At 38.2% G+C, this 18,138-nt stretch overlaps 1 protein-coding gene across 1 annotated transcript in view; it reads left to right on the top strand.

Annotated features, from left to right (window-relative positions):
- CCSER2 (coiled-coil serine rich protein 2) overlaps positions 1-18,138 on the top strand; it is a 126,989-nt gene that overhangs the window by 2,981 nt on the left and 105,870 nt on the right. The window lies entirely within an intron of this gene.

The raw sequence follows: 18,138 nt of genomic DNA, 5'->3' as shown, positions 1-18,138 counted from the left end.
TTTATAAGCAAAAGTGAAACTAATAAACTCCCTTGAAACTGAAAGGAATTCAAAATCTAAACAATTGTAAAATGTAATGAATTTTGTGAAGGTAGAATTGATATATTTTAAACATGGGCTAAATATTGCAAAAGTGAATGCCTAAAGTTAGGCACCTAAATATGGATCGGTTTGGTTATTATTAATGTAAAGAACTTAAAACCATTGTTAGGCTCTTTTTCATCCTTTGCTCTGTCAGGGTAGATAATAAAAATTGGTTAGTCAATTTCATTTTGTTCATAGTCAGTTTCATTATTAGGTTCCCAGTGTTCTGTCTGCCATCATTATAGGGTATTGTTTTGTAAATACAGGTGAAAAACTACTTTGAACAAATAATGGGAATATTTTTACTTTGGAAAATTTCTATTTTTGTCTTTTATTAAATCTTGATTTTTTTAAAAAAGAAACTCTATTTATCTAAGGAGTTAGTAATGTAGTTACCATCTTTTCTCCCCCAGAATCTCCCCTCAGTCTGGCCAAATCACACTTTAGTAACTTTATGCTCATGAATAGTCCAAGTGTAATGGAATTACACGTGTGTAATTATTTTCAAGAATGGGGCCTAATACTTTCAAATCTGGCTATATCCTTTTTAAATGATTAAGATACTTAGAATTTGCCACTGACAGTGAAGAGGTGACAGAACTTCTGTAGAACCAGAAGCATCTTGCAAAAATCATGCTGTCTGAATAATAAAACTTGTTTGCATAAGATGTCTAGAGTTCATATCTCTGGAAATAACCTTAATTTTATTCAGTGGATAAATTTATTGCATATTCTACTGTGATACTGTCAATATGCTGAAGTGTAATCAACAGGGCTGTCTTTTTAACAAAAAAAAGCTATCCATGTTAGGTTTACATTGGGTGACCCTTTGCCAAAAAGGATGGTAAGGATATCAAATAACTAGTGGTGCTTTCTGTAGTTCGGAGGCTAAAATGCATACTTTATTTTATTTCAATTTAAATAATAAAAAGATGCCTATACAAAACACTGGACAGCTTAGCACATAATTAATTAATACTACAATAAAACCCCAGCAGCATTAAAATAATCATTTGCAAAAAGAGAATTCAACCAGTCAGCTTACAATTTTTTTTTCCCCACCCTGTTATAAACATACAGCTAAGGGTAGCATAAAATCTCTCCTTTACCTGTAAGGGGTTAAGAAGCTCAAATAACCTGGTTGGCACCTGACCAAAAGTATCAATAAGGAAAGAAGATACTTTCAAATCTGGGGGGGGAGGTTTTGCTTGTGCTCTCTTCTGACAGAGAGAGGGAACAGGCAGGAAAAAAATCTCTCGTAAAACCCTACCTGAAATAAGCATCTAAGATTACAAAAATTGTAAGTAAAGCAAGGAAATGTGTTAGATTACCATATCTTTTGTTTTAGCTTGTGAATTCCCTTGCTGTAACTTAACTCCTCTGGATCTAGGCAAAGAAAAAAAGACTCCAGCTGCTTTTAAAGTGTCCTTTTAAAAACAAAAACAAAAAAACGCTACCCTGGTTTTCAATCAGCCGAAAGAAAAAATGTTTTTAAAATCCTGAGGTCTGTGCTTCTGGTTCAAAATGATTCCACTGCGCTGCCACCATGTCAAGGATCCCTCCCCACTCTGAACTCTGGGGTACAGATGTGGGGACCTGCATGAAAGACCCTCTAAGCTTATGTTTACCAGCTTAAGTTAAAAACTTTCCCAAGGCACAAATCCCTTCCTTGTCCTTGGATGCTATTCCTGGCACCACCAAGTGAGTTAGACAAAGATTCAGGAAAAAGACCACTGGGAGTTCATATTTCCCCAAAATATCCCCCCAAGTCCTTTCACCCTCTTCCTTGAGCAGGCTTGAGAATAATATACCAACCAATAGGTTAACCAAGTGAGCACAGACCAGACCCTTGGGTTTTTAGGACACTAAAACCTAATCAGGTTCTTAAAAGAAGAACTTTATAATAAAGAAAAAAATAAAAGAAGCACCTCTGTAAAATCAGGATGGAAGGTAATTTTACAGGTAATAAGATTTAAAACACTGAGGATTCCCCTCTAGGCTCAACTTCAAAGTTACAAAAAGCAGGAATAAACCTCCCTTTTAGCATAGGGAAAATTCACACATTAAAGAAAAGATAATCTAATGCATTTCTTTGCTTTACTTACAATTTTTGTAATCTTAGATGCTTATTTCAGGTAGGGTTTTAAGAGAGGTTTTTTTCCTGCTTGGTCCCTCTCCCTGTCCTGAGAGAGCATAAATAAAAACTCCGCCCCCAGATTTGAAAGTATCTTCTTTCCTTATTGGTCCTTTTGGTCAGGTGCCAGTCAGGTTATTTGAACTTCTTAAACCCTTACAAGTAAAGGAGGAATTTTATGCTACCCTTAGCTGTATGTTTCTGACACACCCCTTCATGGTTTTGGGAAGCATACCTTTCGCCCTCTCCAAAAACCCTGTCGAACAGAAGTCTTTTGCAGTTTGCCCAGAAGGTCCCCAAATTCAAGTTATTTTGGGCCAAGGGCAGTACAAGTTCCAGAGTTCTGGAGCCCTTACAGAGAATGTCCTGCCAGCAGCCTCCTGTCTCTCATAACAGCTTGAGCATTTCTGTTGATCACAGATGAAGGAGAGGTGGAGGGGGGAGAGAGAGAGAAAAGATGCAAGCTCTCAGGTAGGTAGGTTGGTCGCCGGCTATTTGGGTTTCTATAGGTCATATTCAAAACTTTAAACTCCATCAGAAGAACTGTGAGCAGCCAGTGCAGATATTAGAGCACTCGTGTCATGCTCCCAATGAGATGCCCTGCTCAGTAAGTGAGCTGCTGGATGGTTTTAAGGTATAGCCTCATCTTAAGTGCATGTCAGTAGTCTTGTTTGGAGGTAACAAAGGCATGGATAACTGTGTCAGGGTCCACGTCTGAAGGGAAAAGTCTTAACCTCCTAGCTAGATGTACATGGTAAATAGCAGACAGTGTTGTAATGTGATTGCTGAGCAGCAGTCTAGAATAACTCCTAGACTGAATCCTAGTAACTAATGGCAGAGGTGCTCCTTCAGTCAAAGGGACTGATACTCCCTCCACTCTCTCCTCCTCCCTGCTTTCCCCAATCCACCATCATTATTTCAGCCAGCTCACTCTATGCATGCCACAATCTCAACTAGACCATAGCTGAGGTGCTGAGCTGCATTGTCTGAGTTGGATGAGATAGAGATACAGTTAGATATCATCAGCACACTAAGAACAAGGAGTCCAGTGGCACCTTAAAAACTAAAAGATTTATTTGGGCATAAGCTTTGGTGGGTAAAAAGCTCACTTATTCAGATGCATGGAGTGAAAAACTGAAAACACTACATCCATCCCTTTTTACTAACCCACCTAACTGTCCCATACAGACTCTGAACAGAGACCCTGAATACTTTCTTTAAACTCTCTTGCAAGAGCAAACAAGAATACCCTCCAAAATACTTACACAAAATAATTTTAGTACACCTCTACCCCAATATAACTCTGTCCTCGGGAGACAAAAACTCTTACCGTGTTATAGGTGAATCCGCATTATATCGAACTTGTTTTGATCCGCTGGAGCACGCAGCCCGCCTCCATGGAGCGCTGCTTTACCACGTTATATCTGAATTCATGGTACATCGGGTCGCATTATATCAGGGTAGAGGTGTAGTATCTTTGGGTGTAGTCTCTTACTGAAGATACTTACTTAATAAAGTACTTCGCTGTGGGATCTAAGGCAGGAGAAATAATCCTGTATTTAAGATATCACATTTGTCATGGAAATTGATTCCACAAATCAAACATGATTCTAAAGTAGTGTCAAAGGCTATCTACACTGCACCACCACCGTAACATTTTCCACCATTGCTACCTTTGACACAGCTCCATCAGTGCTGGCTAAAGAGGGAGCACTAGCATAGATAGGCCGTTGGTATTTTGACTACACTCAAAATACACTCTGATGGGCTGCCTTGCCAGGACTAGAACTCCTTGTATAGCCACCAGTGGTGGATTACTTTTTAAGGGAAGACTAATGTAGACAAGGCCAAATATGAGGAGAGTTATAATATGTGAGAAAACAGAATGTGGGATCAATTTCTTATATAAACTTTGGTAACTGGTAAATTTGTCATTAAAACATGAAAAGCATCTAAAATGGAAATAGTTGGTGTGGAAAATAAAACAGTTTGGTATATCGGATTCTCCTTAACTTAAAGTAAAATTTGAATTACAACTTAATCTTATTTTTAAAAAAGTAATTTGATGGCTGACACCTGGTGTAAATTTTGCCAACACTGGTTAAAGTTACACATAGCTTGTCTGTGAAAGAATGGTATCTTGTTACATTTCAGCTGTGGGTCTGTGAAGAGGATGTTTGTTTTTTGTGGCTTCATTTTCAGCAGCCAGTCATTAAATGACTTTTAAGTCACCTTTTTCAACTCTCCTATATTTAGAGGATCTCATTAATTGTAAGAGTTAGGAACAAATGTTCCCATTTAAAGGGATCTTTGGAAAATACTATAATGTGGTACTTCTATGACCGAATGCAACATGAAATTAAAGGGCACTTTGTGTGTGTGTTTTAAAAGCAGTCTAGGGTATCCTCTTTTCTCCTTTCCCATTCAGAATTGATTGAGGTAGTGAGGAAGATGGATTAGAGCTGAGAATGTTTGACATTGAAATGCAGTAGGTTTTTATGTGTAATGCACGCAAGCACATCAAAGGCAAACTTTTTACAGGTATGAGACATGAACATGCAAGTGAGTTCCCACAATAATAATTTATGAAGAGAAAACTGCCCAACATTTTCAATAATAGCCTAAAGTTAGGCTCCTAAAGCTATATTTAGACACACAGATTAGATGAGTGAGGTTAGTGGGAGCTGTTGGGTGCTCAGCCATCCAGAAATTCTGGCTACATAGATGTCTAAATATGGGTTTAGAACAGGGGTCGGCAACCTCTGGCATGCAGCTCGCCAGGGTAAGTACCACTGAGTATAAAGTTGTATAGAAAGTTTTGTGGTGGAAAGCAACACGGGCGAGGGATATGTGACTGCGGCTTCCTGCCGCCCCCATTGGCCTGGGCCGGCGAACCACGGCCAGTGGGAGCCACGGTCAGCTGAACCTGCTGATGCGGCAGATAACAAACTGGCCTGGCCCGCTGGGGTACTTACCCTGGGGAGCCGCTTGCCAGAGGTTGCCGACCCCTGGTTTAGAAGCTTAACTTTGGGTTTCTGTCTTTGAAAATATTGGCCTACTTTTTATGAGCTTCTGCCATATTTTCTATACAACTTTACACTCAGTGGTTGGTTATTTGACCTGTTGGAAACATTCTGTGCTCATCCTATCCTTACTTCTTTATTTTGAAATATATCTGTATTTAAACAAATTAAATGAAATAGTTAAGGTTTGGTGGGGAGAATGGAACTTTCATGGTTTGGAGAGCTATCCTATTTTATGTGGCCTGATCTTAAACTTCAGTGGCTTTGAGCTAAACTGGATGGTAGAAGTTCTAGTTGAGTTTACTGTAGGGAATGTCATACCATTACGTGAAATGTGTTCCAATAGTGTGTATGCTTTTGTGTTTAAATATTGCTTTGCTGAGAAACAATACAGAAACTATACCCATAGTAGGAGTTCAGGCTTGAATATCACTTTAAGTAAAGCCCTAGCACCTTGTCCATTACCCAGTATAGCCTTTGTTATAATTGTAACTTAAATTTATATAATAAAAAAGATGGCTGTTCAATAATCTAGATGCTCCAAAACATCATTAATAACACATTAAAACCCCAGCAGCATTCAAATAATCATTTCAGTGAGAACTCAGTCATCCAGCCTACTGAAACGCCTTTCTATTTCTCATGCCTCTGGGAAGCATACTTTGAGCCCTCTCCAAAAATCTATCAGATGTTGTTTGCAACATGCCTGGAAAGTCACCAGATTGACTATATCAGATCTAGGTGAGGAAACAGGTTCCAGAGTCTGAGCCCACACAGAGAATCATAGAAACGTAGGGCTAGAAGGAACCTCAAGAGGTCATCTGTCTCCTCTCTTTTATAATGAGGAGAATCCAGCTTGAGTGTCTCTGCTGAATCAACTGTGGCAGTACAGCATGGAGACAGATGATCCCTTGGGTCAGCTTGTCTCAGCTTGTCTCAGGCTTTTGGGGGCATTATAGGCATAACCAACCTGTCTAACCCCATAAACTCCACCTATAGAACAGCAGGTAGCTAGTGCAGATCCTAGAGCACTGGTTTCATATGCTCCCAGCAAGATGCACCTGCATTCTGCCTCAGCTTCAGCCTCAAAATGATTTCAGATAGCCCCGTGAAGAGCACATTGCAATAGTCTAATCTTGAGGTAACAAGATCATGGATAATGGCGACATGGATTACATCTGAAAGGAAAAGTTGCAATTTCCTAGTCAGACACAGGTAGTTAAAAGCAGAATGGGCTACTGGTGTAAGATGAACTTGAACATAAGAACGGCTATACCAGGTCAGACCAAAGATCCATCTAGCCCAGTATCTGTCTACCGACAGTGGCCAATGCCAAATGCCCTAGAGGGAGGTTTGAAGTCACTCGTAAATTGCTAATTAATGTTAGATATATTTCCTCCATTCAAAGGGACTATTACCTGCGCCATTATCTCTGGCTGCTCCCCTCAAACCACTTAACCAACCTAAAGTTGACCAAAGTGTTAGGTGACAATGTGTCTTGTGATTGTCATTTAGTTTGAAATGTATGCTTCCAGAACTTTTGGTGGTTGGTCAGTATTTTCTTTGTTGCGTGCAGTGCTATGATATGCTGGATTTAAAGATTTCAGGAAGCTGCTTTATGTAAGGACAAAATGTTGTGACTTTGGCTGCAAATCAGTTGAATAGTTTTTGTATGTTTATGGTATTTACTGAACCGCAACTGGGCTGAAGTTCGGTATGCATGTTAAAATTTAGATGTATTATAGGATTCAGAAATGGAAGTGTCGAATGCCATTTCTCCAGACTTTAAATTTTCTAGCCAGTGTTACTTTACCTTGTTATTCATTAAGTTTTAAGAAAGAGCAAGTTTGTGTGTTTTGTGAAGATTCAGTATTTAGTAATATAAACTGGAATTCATCAGTCATAAAAAACTATTCTCTGAATAGTCTTCTGAGATCTGCATCTGTAAACCTAGTAAATATACTGCTGTACTCCATTATATATTGGCAAAAATCCTATTGGAGTGACAGGAATTTTGCTGAGTAAAGACTAAATTGTCCCACCAATGCTTACCTGGGTGTAAACAGCAAATCCCGATGGGTCTATTTTATCATCTTAAAAGCTGCTTTTTCTATATGCTGTCCTCTTCCGACAATGAATATTACTCCTTGTACAGAGATCTGAGTTACTAATATTTTTTACAGTGATTGGTATTGAAATCATCCCTTTATGTACATAAATTATTTTAAATTGCTTTTCTTTGTTTTTGGCCTGGTTTTCTGTTCAGGATCTTGTGCCTTTGAGCTTCTTGTGTCTTTACCCAGATGCTGGATGCCTGGCTGTGCTATGTTTCCTTATAATTAGTAACAACAATTCTAATCCTTTTTGGTTACCCTTGCTAAGAATTTTATATTGTATTGCCAGAGTGCTACTATTCCATAATATCTCTGTTTCATAAGGATAGTGATTACTTGCTGACACAAATTTTTAACCAAGATTCTTCCTCCTCAGCCGAGCTATAAATTAACTTGTGTTCTTCTCTAAACTGATAATTGCATGGAGAAGTGAGGTTATATAGTCTTGGCTAGGGAACTACTCTCAACCTCTAGACTGTCAATATGTTAAGTCTTAATTGTTTGACATATGGAAGGTAATATCTCTGCACAGAGATAATCTAACTAGATTAGACGGTGCACACAGACTTATAACATTGTGGCTGTTGCAGTTCTAGAAGGCCACATCAAATCAGTTTTAGCCACATCTCATAATAATTCCTTCATGGGGAGATGTAAATCCCTTCAACCTCATTTGATCCTTTTTATTGCTTGCCCTCTTGACTGGGTACCAGATCTAGAAGTCAAATTTGGGAGAGTAGTTCCTATTCAAATAGTTTACTTCAGCTTTCCTCCTTTTCTGGGACAGGTGTTGGATGTGAAAAAGGTTGAATTTACAAGTATAGAAATCTATGTTTGAACTATGTTTAACAGTAACCTTTTTCAATTTATATACTATTGCTAGATTCCAAAGTACGTTGAACATGAAACATGTCATTTGTTTTTCTATTGCAAAGTTGCGTAGTTGAGATTGGAGTAGATGCCAAAAAAAAAAAAAAGAAAAGTATCCTAAATCAGAGGACAAAAATTGATATAGATTTAGGGAATAATCTAGTTGTAAATATGGTTCAAATGTAATATGTACACAAACAGAGCTATATGCATGTGTATTTGAAATCTTGTGAATACTATTTTTGTTTTGAATTCCTCCTGTTAAGGAACTCTTTTACCTTGTTGCTTAATATGAGAGATTAAATATGCTGAGCATTTAAAAGAATTTTCTGTTAAAACCAGTGTAACAAGCAGGAGAGCAATCCTACAATAAGACTAAGTATATGGCAATTTTCTATTAATTATCAGATCTTTGCCCCGAAGATGATAATGGCATCTGATTCATTTTTATAGTCTGTGTTATCACAGCATCATGTAATCTGGTATGACTGTGTGATGTGGTACAGTCTGTCAAACGCATACAAGGGAACCTCCGAGTTGCAAACACTTTGGGAATGCAGGTTGGTCGTAACTCTAAAATGTTTGTAACTCAGAACAAAATGTTATGGTTGTTCCTTCAAAAGTTTACGATTGAACATTGACTTAATACAGCTTTGAAACTTTACTATGCAGAAGAAAAATACTGCTTTCCCCTTTTTTTTTTTTTTTAGTAGTTTAACACAGTACTGTATTGTTTTGTGTTTTTTTGGTTTTGGGTCTCTGCTGCTGCCTGATTGTGTACTTCTGGTTCCAAATAAGGGGAGTGATTGACTAGTGCGTTCATAACTCTGAAGTTCTACTGTATTTGTCTTCATAGGACATAGGATACTTACTGGCTAATATTTAACCTTTATTTTATAGTATGTCAATATATGTCTCTTAGTAACTATATTCTTACACTTAAATTGGACATCTGTTGCTCAAATTTAATTTGGAAAATAAATCCAAATACTGGATACAAATTACAAACCTCTGGGTACTTTCAGTGTCATTGGTATTCCAAGTATCTAGTGAATCAATATGCATATCACTGCTGAGCTATTAATTTGTTTTTTTTTAAATTCAGTAGCCAAAGCAGGACAAATTCTTTGTAATAATCTGAAGTCTCGTGTTGTTTGGAGCTATCTAAGTTAGTGTACTCAGACTTGCTGATTTTTTTATTGGGCTGTACCTTTTCTGCAGTGGTGGAATATCCTGAATCCTCTTCAACTTTTTTCTTTTAATTTACCACCATGAAGGCAGTCTTAATTTTTTGTTTATATCACTTTGTAAGACACTTCTGAGTGGGAATTGATGCTGACAAGTTTCTTATTGTTAATTAACAGAAAATGTGCCTGACACTAGAGTACAGTGATTTTCTTTCTCATAAATCTTGTGTAATGTGAGTTGATTTTGGCAGTATCAGTTACTTGCTCCAAGTCCACTTTTTAATATGACAGTGTTCAGTTAAACATCTTGAATTCAACTTGTTAGCTTTAGCATCTTCTTTTAATTTTAATATACTGTTCTGTTATAGTGATGAAAAGCTTAAGGTGAAAATGTGAATATATGAAAGGAAATAGAATATGTGGAAAAATGAAGTACAGGGCACTGAATATTTACGATTAATACAGTTAGCCATTAAGATGCTTGGAAAATTATCAAAAAGGAATGCCTAACCTTATGAAACTTGCATGTGGATATATGGAGTGCCTGTATTCCTGCTTATTTTGTTGCATGCCTTTAAAAAACATCGTAAATGAGTGGATACAGGTCTCTCACAACTTATACGCATTTAACAGGCGCGATTTCAACTATATGTATACGACCAGAGTGGGGCAGCATGGCCTCAACCGGGGGGCGTGGCCTCAAGATTTAAAGATCCTGGGGCACCAGCTGTGGCTGGGAGTCCCAGGGCCTTTAAATCACCCAAGGGGCTCCCAGCTGCAGAAGTGGCTGGTTGACCCTGTGGTGAACTAAAGGGTCCAAGACTCTAGCCACCGTGGAGCCCCGGGCCCTTTAAAAGACAGCCCCAGCCCATCTGTCAAAGCTGCGGGCAGGATTTAAAGGGCTCCTCCGGGCTCCCTATCGCGGCGGGAAGCCCAGCGGAGCCTTTTAAATCCCACCCGCTGCTCCGGTGACTGGGGCGGGGGGGCGGCATTTAAAGGGCGGCGGGGAGCCCAGTGGAGCCCTTTAAATGCTCCCCACCCCGGCTGCAGGAGCTGTGGGCGGGGTTTAAAGGACTTGGGGATATAATTTTGGCTATATGCGGTTTTCGCTTTACGCGATAACCACGAAACCGAACCCCCACCTAAGATAAGACTTGCCTGTATACTCAACCAATATTTTCCTTGTATTTTATTTTATTTCTTGTTCCCATGCAGTTTTCCCATTGCACATGTTTTTCTCTCTGCTATGGTAGGCTAGAAGGGAGGACCACACTTGTGAGTCAGGAGAAATACTTGGTTTCATGCCCTTCTTTTGTGAGAACAGAGTTTAATTTTGCCTCTGCTGGTCTGCAAATTTCCTGCTCTCTCAATGAGCACAGAAATACTTTAAACTTATGTTACTTTTGGCTCTCTTCCCTGTCTTAAGAAATTTTGTCCAGTGGGAAGTTATACATTTTTGTATTTTCCTATTGTGTACAACCAGTTAGGACTTGGAGAGGTCTCTGCTATCTGTGTAGAGTAACTCAACATTGCGAGAGTCTCCCAAAATGGTGGAGTTGTACATTTTATGTAGAGACATGACAGATTGACTGGTCACAGCAATATATGTATTCTCACTGTTCTTCTGTTAGAAATGCAAAATGGAGACTTGTCTTGGCAATTACACTTTGCCTAATAAGTTTGACATGAAATTAATTCTGGAAGTGCGATCTTTGGCAACAGTCCGTTCATTTATGACCACCCTGATGATACTTTGGATTACATAAACTTTGGGGTGACTCTGGCTTAAGTCAGATCTGCTGGTGAGGACTTCGTCATGCATCCGACGAAGTGGGTATTCATCCACGAAAGCTCATGCTCCAATACGTCTGTTAGTCTATAAGGTGCCACAGTACTCTTTGCTGCTTTTGCAGAACCAGACTAACATGGCTACCCCTCTGATAATTCTTGGGGTGTAATTTTGGTAAAGTAAGGCTGACTGTGGTTGTACAAGATTTCCCTTTACTTGCATAAATATGGAACACAGCTTACCTGTAAATAGCCAGCCCATGCAAGGCATCTATTAGCGAGTGTATGTATAGGTCTCACATTGTGAAGGAACTCCACAGATCCTCCCTTGGCTGGCTTGTGTGTCATTCCTAGTGATCAACTTTGATCACAGATGTTAATTCTCAGAAGACATTCCCTGCACATGCAGGAAACTAACCCCATACCTGTTAATTTTAGGTTTTAATATCCATTTTCAATGGACTGTCTTGCCAAAAGCTATTGCTATCCTTATACCTGGCACATTCACTGATTGAACTTCTTGGATTAGCATTCATTGGCTTATGTCTTAGGACACACATCCGTCATACATCTGTACGCTATGGCAGTGAGAATAATGTTAATTTAGCTTACTGAATCTTAAAGCCTAACTATTGACTGTTCCTAGAATCCTCATCGGGAACAGGCTTCAGCTGTAGGAACATCCTAACTTTGTCTATTTAGATATGGCTAATTTTCTTTCAGAATTCTTCCATAATAACAAGGTGTTATGCTTACCTACCATAATCATTAGGCTGCTTACCCGCTCAAAATATGGTGACAGGGGAGTAATCTTAAGTTTAATTAAAGCATTATTATGTGGATTCATGCATCCAATACCATCCTTAGGTTTTTAGTTAATGTTCTCACTGAGACCAGACTCTCTCATTTTTCATCTTGGTTAAAAAGCAGTTCTGGACTGAAAGATGACTATGGATCTTAAAACACTTTGAGATCCACGATGAATCTCATTAGAGCCTTATCAGTGTACCCATTTTTCAATTAAAATGTTATTTCCAACTGTCCCCTTTGCATACATAACATGGATTTTTGAAGCAAATTGATCTTGTTTTGTGCATGTCCATCATTAATAAAGATTTTGCTGGCTGAACTTGCCTATCCATGATCCCTGAGCAATCTCATTGACTTCAGTGGGCTTGTAGAAGTATAACTGACTTGAATTTAGAAAACAATTTTGGTGATACAATGTAGCGACGGAATTCTCTCTCAGGCATTGCAGCATGAACAGGAATAGAGCAGTAAACTTGTAAATTTACTTAATCTCACGGATGGCATTGAATACACATTAGAAGTAGAGCTATTGAGCTTTTATTGTTGTTCTTCACAAACATACTTTAAGGCTGGTGTGATAACTTCATAACAAGTAGGCCTTTCATTGACTAGCTTCTAGCAATATGAACACTGATTAAGTCCACTATTTTCTTGTTAGAAATCTGTGCTCAATAGCTATTTTATTGTGATCCTTGTAGAGCTTATTATTAGGAACTTCCCCAAAATCTTGAAGAGTAGGAATGTATTAATAATAGATCTTGAGGAAAAGAAACAACATGATATTTCTCCTTATTCTTTTTTAAGGTATGAAATATTAATATTCTCACTCATGCACTCACCTTTCTTGTAGAATAGAATTCATGCTGACTCTTGTAAATGTTTTTCCTGCTCTCAAAGGTAGTGGCAGTGAAAGGGACTGTTATATTTGGCCTTGTGTTTGGAGGTGGAATGTATAAGAGGAACATCTTTCCAAACATCATTATTTTGGGAGCCTCCATTTGAGTCCTGTGCTTGTTAGGACAAGATCCAGACATGTGAGTCTAATACTTTTTTTGTGCAAATTATTGCAGGTATTTTTTCTTAGTGATGGCTACAATAGTAGGTAGGAAAGACTTGGGATGGAGTGTGGTATCTTTATTTAAATGAACAGAAACAAAAATCAACAAATGGAGATATTTAGGATTTGTTACAGAAGTCTTCCAATGTGTTGGAGATCTTATAAATATATTTTTGTTTAACATTTCCAGACTGTTCGTTGTGTTGCCTACTAATAAACATATTTTTTCTCAACTTTGATATTTTTAAACCTGGGCTCCATTTGCTGATATCAAAATATATTGCATTCTGCAAATCAAAAGTTAAAATAGATGAACAGAAACACTATTCTGAATGTTTCCTTGATTTTTTTTTTAAAATGAAAAAATATTTGAAGCAAACATAACTAATCTTCAGTAAAATTTCTTTAATGAGACTAGGCAATGTCATTCCTTTATCTGGCAGAGGACAGTCAGAGATGAATGTACAAAGTTCATGTCATTCAGTCTCAAATTACTATCTTCATGTGTTAGGGCAGCACAGTGAACTCCAGAACTGTTTTGTACAGGCTTTGTTTCTTTCTCTTAGCTGTGAAACATATTACTATATCTTGACTTCTGCTGAAAATTTCAATCCCATTCATTTCTTGAATGCATCATTTATAATCTTGTGTTGGAAAGGAGGCTTGTTGGATGCAGTGTCATACCTAAATTCCCTAGTCTTATACAGTTCAATTATTTATGTCTATCAATTTTTTATGCATATATAGAAAGCAATCTGGCTCTGAGGATGTACTGCTGCTGTATCAGTCCTGAATAGAGAGGAGAATGGGAAGAGTCAAAAGAGAGATGTGCTATTCCCCTTTCCGCACACACACTTGTTCCAGCAATAACCTGAGATAATCTTTTCATAACTTGTTTGTTATGAAAACCAAAATTCATGGTCAGTTCTGACCTTAGTTTCTTGCATATTGCTGCCATTACCTCCAGAGTCTCTTTTTCCTCCTCCCCTCCTCCCGCCCTTGCATTTAGAAAAAATCTATATACTCTGGCAGCTTCTTTAGGCTGATTATTGAATTGCTGATTAAGCTTATGCACAGCTGCTGAACCAAGGACCCTTTAGTTTATGAAGTATTAAAAATACTGTTTCACTTAAAATATCACTTATAAAAATGAACTCGGTAGCCTTTTCCCTGGTTGTTAATGAATGGATAGTATGTACGGTAAGACAGTTAAAGCTTGAGTATGTTAAAATACAGAATTGATTTACGTTTAAAGTGACCTACATTTTGTTATCTGGGACATGGTAACTGGAAACTACAATAAATGACATGGCTGGAGATTAATTTGATTGTTTGTCCTTCGTTTCCGTGATGGAGGTGACAGAAACAGCAACAGGACACCTGCTCTGACCATCAGTATTCCATATCTATTATTTATTGTTCATAATGCTAATTTGGACTGTTATAATGGTAATCCTGTCTACCTACCCCATCTGTTCTTTAAATACAAGATGAAGATGATGTGTACCCCAGACTTTGACATGTCATTGTGACGGTCTTAATTTGTTAATAAGTAACTTTTAAATAAGCTTTTCATTGTTGTACTGTTCCTGTTCCCTACATTTACATCTTGTCACAATCCTTTAAACAAACATAACTTCAAGTCTGATGGTTCTCAGGACTGTGAGTCACCCTGTTACCCCCTGCCTCCAATAAGAGGGAGTCTCTCTTGTGGTAGCTGGGTATCAGCTTATTGACACCTGTCAGCCCTTCAGGCATTCTCCTCCAATCCCCAAATCTCTTTGATCATTCCCCTGGGATGTCCATCCTCTGACACTGGCTACTCACAGAATTTCCAGATCCTCTGCACCCAAAGGTGCTGTGTACCCTAATTTACCAGTTTTACTTTAAACCACTGCTTCTGTAAACATCGCAGCACTTGTGAGCCCTTAAATGAACCTTCTTTTGTTTCATTATGTGAAAGAATAAAGGTTTAACTAGAAACCAGAGAGTGGTGGAAACATGCGATTACAAAACAAAATCATAACGCATGAATTTGTCTCTACATTTTATCAATAGTTAACTTTATCTAATAAAGTAGATTTTTTTTCCCCTTCCAAAGTCAGTCTGTTTAGAAGCTGGCTGGTTTATAAATAACTAGGATACAAATGTTCATGAAAGCTTCCCCTTCCATTAGGGGTTTCCTCAGTGAATGGATTCAGATTCTTTCTTTACATTGTTATACTGAAAACAGTCTTTCGTGTCTATTCACAAGCTGGATGAATCTCTGCCTTGTTGTAGAGTTTCTTTTCTATATTTAAGAGCTTTTGATTGGTGGTTGTTTCTCATGGCTTTTCATTGACTGACTGTTCTGGGATGTGGCAAGGGTAGATAACAGAATCTTACATTACCTCACCAGCTGACTACGGAGGTGTGAGTTGAATGAGCCATCATTCAGGCACATTATCTCCTGGTGACCAGTTTCTAGTCCAGACCATAAAGCATATTTTTCAGTATAAATACATTATTCCTTAAATGTAATGCGCACATACATCTTGCAATGACTGATCCCTGACAAGTTACGAGCTTTCTGAAGATACCTTTGCATGATACTCATTATGGAAAAATAACCTGTAAGATATGTTTGGTGTAGTGAATTTGTCAGGTCTGAGATGAACGTTTGCAAGGACCACATGACCCTTTGTCAAGGGGTGTCTGTGGGTATGTCTTCACAGCAAAGAAAGCCCAAACCCATGGCTAGCCTGTGCCAGCTGACTTGGGCTTGTGAGGTTGAGTCTACGAGATTGTTTTCATTGCTTTCAGGCTCAGGCTGGAGCCTGAACTCTGGAAGCCTCACACCGCACAGAGTCATAGAGCCTGGGCTCTGGCACCCTCCCACCCTGGGGTCCAAGGGCCCGGCCTCCAGCTGCATAGACATACCCTGAGTCACAAAGTCATACAAACAAGCTGTTTTATAGGTAAAATGGGGTAAAAACGATTGAAGAATTTTCTAGGTATTTTTGACTGTTTGACATCCCTCTGTCCCATATTGTTAAAATTGTCTGGGAAGGGGAAGGGAAGAACATTTATCACAGAGCGTATGAGAAACTGGAGCTGAAAAGAACTTGTTTTGGTTTTGGGTTGGGGATGGGTGAGGAGTTGAGTAAGAGGAGTTCAGTTATTCTGTAGAATGGAAAACAGTCTTACAGGTGATTTGCAAGTGATTCTTAAAATAATAGGGTGGTTGTTTTAGCTTTACTTCCTTATCATGAATAAAGGAGGCTTGTAATTCTTCTCTCCAAAAAATATAAAAAAAATCTTCACTTTTAACCTTTTGAAATATCAAGGATGTTAACTCTGGACTTTCCTGCTTTTGCTGAAGGCATTTGTTGGTACAGGATTTGCCGTGGATCTGATGTATGTTATGAATCCTGCTTAGTTTAGTGGGCAGAGGTTGTTGAATCTTTAACCAACAGAAGCTTCTAAATTTTCGTTGAACGTTGGCATTAAATGCATTTAAATAGATATTAAAAATTTTAAGTGCACTAAATATTTTTCTTCTGTTTCTCAAATTTTGGTGTCTTTTGATGTTTTGGCCATGCTGTAGAACAGAATTTCTAATGATGTCCTAGAACTGAATATTAAAGGAGGGTATGGGGAACCTGTCTTCGGTTTGTTTAAAAATAAATAAATAAAATCTTATGCATAATGAGAAAGCAAGAATGGGCATAAGTTTTAGTTTTTGACTTTGCAGGCAACTCATTCACAAGTATTAACATCACACTCAGCCAATCTTAATGTTAAACCCTGTGGACTGCTATTAAAAAAAATTGCACATATCCGGAATAAAAATTAAGTAATGTCAGAGATCAATAGCCAAAGAATTTTCAGTGATCTCTCCAAAACTACTAATATGCCAAAAAATTCTATATAACAGGTGGCATTTGCAATGCATAGCATATGCCATCTGCTATCATTTACAAAGTCACAAAAGATACACTACAGAATTAAAATAACTTGTTGGTCGGATTTGTGAGCTCAGTACCTGTACTTCAGCATATTGTCCTTTCTCTTTGACTCTCTTGTCCTCAATTCTGGTTCAATTTTACTGTAAACATATTTGCAATTTTAAACTTTGCATTTCACTTAGTTTTCTTCATTACCCTTTAGCCAAATGTGATTTGTGATATTACAAGTGCTGCAATTTTGGGTGGCTGCTCATGCTGCTCAAAGCTCTGAAATATTGAATGAGGTGCTTGGAGTTCTTGTTACTGAACCATAGGGACCTTTGTTCAGCTTCTTGAGTGGACAACTAGCTGTAGGTCCTATATACTCTGAGGTTATTGAGAGGGAAGCCATGCACGTGGAATAAGAACGGAGAACTCAGAAAATGTCCCTCCTTCACCAAGCCAGGCAGCGATGGCTTTGTCTCCAGTATGGTACAAATGGCTTGTGTTTGTGTTTAATTCAGATAGAAGTCCAGAGACTAAGTGGATCAGAAAGAGTCAGGGGTATTTAACTTCCAGTTGGAGAGCACAGAAGTTGTCCATGTAGTCTGGAGTCTAACAGGGAGCTGGGGCTGGTGGGTGAGAAAGAAGGAAGGTTTTGAAAACTAATTCCTATCAGAATCTATACTGCCATTCTCACAAGTCAGTGTTGCCAGTTCATGTAACTTATTTATGAGTCTTGGGATATTTTAATTTTTTTCATAAAGCTCCAGATGCTGAAATCAAATGATTGCATGAGAAATTCAGCTTTCATTTTAAAATAATAGTTTTTAGCCTGCCTTCATGCAGAGAAAAGCTTGAAATGTTAAAATAAGTGTATCTTAAAGGCTTAGAAACCAGAGGGCAAATTAAAAACATGCAACACTTATTTTTAAATCAATCATGGTTTTTTGTGTGGCCTGACACTGAGTTTTAACACTTGATGTTGGTAATCCTGCAAATGATCCCACCCTTTTAGTAAGATGGCTACCATTAGCAAACTGTTTCCAGTTGTTGTTGAAACATTTTGTTTGCACAATTGACTAATGGTGGTTAGAACATCTCTAGAAACTCATAAAATATGTATAGGTAAACTGTATTTTTCT

This window comes from Chelonoidis abingdonii, chromosome 15 (assembly GCF_003597395.2).
Source record: "Chelonoidis abingdonii isolate Lonesome George chromosome 15, CheloAbing_2.0, whole genome shotgun sequence".
Classification (NCBI taxonomy): Eukaryota; Metazoa; Chordata; order Testudines; family Testudinidae; genus Chelonoidis; species Chelonoidis abingdonii.
This window is presented reverse-complemented; position numbering and strand designations above follow the sequence as displayed.